The sequence below is a fragment of the Mustela nivalis genome (genome assembly GCF_964662115.1).
Source record: "Mustela nivalis genome assembly, chromosome: 9".
Lineage (NCBI taxonomy): Eukaryota > Metazoa > Chordata > Mammalia > Carnivora > Mustelidae > Mustela > Mustela nivalis.
In genome coordinates, this window is record NC_139028.1 from 106,279,821 (window position 1) to 106,281,389 (window position 1,569).

The 1,569-nt window shown below is 35.7% G+C and overlaps 1 pseudogene across 1 annotated transcript; it reads left to right on the forward strand.

Moving 5' to 3' along the window:
- Window positions 1-327: 327 nt before the first annotated feature.
- LOC309840386 (olfactory receptor 5T3-like) lies at window positions 328-856 on the forward strand (annotated as a pseudogene). Its single transcript has one exon. The product of its transcript is annotated as an olfactory receptor 5T3-like (transcript).
- The last annotated feature ends 713 nt before the right edge of the window (window positions 857-1,569 follow it).

The following is a 1,569-nucleotide window of genomic DNA, read 5'->3' on the forward strand; positions in this document are numbered from 1 at the left end:
AGCCAATCATACAGTGAATTTGAAAACAGATAATAAAATGCAGTGGCAAATTAACCAGTTGACCTGATAGTTTTAGCAATAAAAGGAATTCACCACTGAGTGAACACCTGTGTTTCCCCCTTGATTTTGCAGTAAGTGGCATGAACACTTGAGTATCTTGTCCTTGTCTGCTGATCCACCACTGGGAAATTGTATATTGCCAAAAAATAAATATAAGGATACACTGCCTGTTCCCTTGAGTTAAAATATTGAGTCACAAATTGTTTTTCTTAGTTAAGAGATTATAATTTTATGAACATCTTCAAGTCTGTTCCCTGAAGTGTCAACATGAAAAATGTCACTGAAGTTACCACATTTGTACTGAAGGGCTTTACTGACAAACCTGGACAACAGATGGCCTTATTCTTCCTGTTTCTGACAATCTACCTCTTCACCCTGATGGGAAATTTAGGACTGGTTGTATTGGTCATTGGGGATCCTTGGCTTCACAATCTGTGGATGCCTGCTATTCTTCAGTAATTACCCCAAATATGCTAGTAGGTTTTGTGTCAAAGAATAAAGTATTTTCATTCCTTGGTTGTGCCACACAGATGTTTCTTGCTGTTACACAGAATGCTTCCTCTTGGCTGCCATGGCTTACGATCACTACGTGGCAATTTACAACCCTCTCCTCTATTCCGTGAGCATGTCACCCAGAGTCTATGTGCCACTCATCGTTGCTTCCTACGTTGGTGGCATTTTGCATGCTTCTGTACACATGGTGACCACATTCAGCCTGTCCTTCTGTGCATCCAATGAAATTAGACATGACTTTTCTGAAATCCCTCCACTACTTGCCATTTCTTGCTCTGACACCCACACAAACTACATTTATATATATATATATATATATATATATATATATATATATAGAGAGAGAGAGAGAGAGAGAGACATATATATAATGCATATGTGTATTATATATAGGGTATTATGGTGTGTATATATAGTGTGCATATATATTCTATGCACATATATTTATATAATTAACCAGTTCTCTAAGTTCAACTTATTTGTTCTTCCTGAGCTTAAGTACATCAATAAATGCTCTATCTAATACTTACCAGTAAAACTTTTGGAGTTTCATAAATGGATCTTACCATTTCTGTGATTGAACAGTAGTAATGAGGAAAGATTTTGATAGTAGAATAAAAATACATATATGTTATAAAAAATAAAAAAATTAAAAAAAAATTTAAAAAAATACTAGTGTTGGGCCAAATAGTGAAAAAGTCATGGCCATTAGCCTTGATGGATTTTACTCTGAAAGTACATGAAGAGCAAATGAAACAATTTTCAGGAGGTCTGGCTGAGGGAACTCAGGATGGAGAAGTAACCTCATAACGAGTGGGAATGACTTTCTATAAACAGTGTGATGATGCGTCAATCTGTAGAACCCTGAGTACATAAGCTATAGTAGCACTGAGTGAAGAAAATTCCACAGTGACTGACAATAGCAATACACTTGCATCACCAAATACTTAATATGAATCAATTTGAAACACAGTAAAAGTAAATAGATGAACCCAG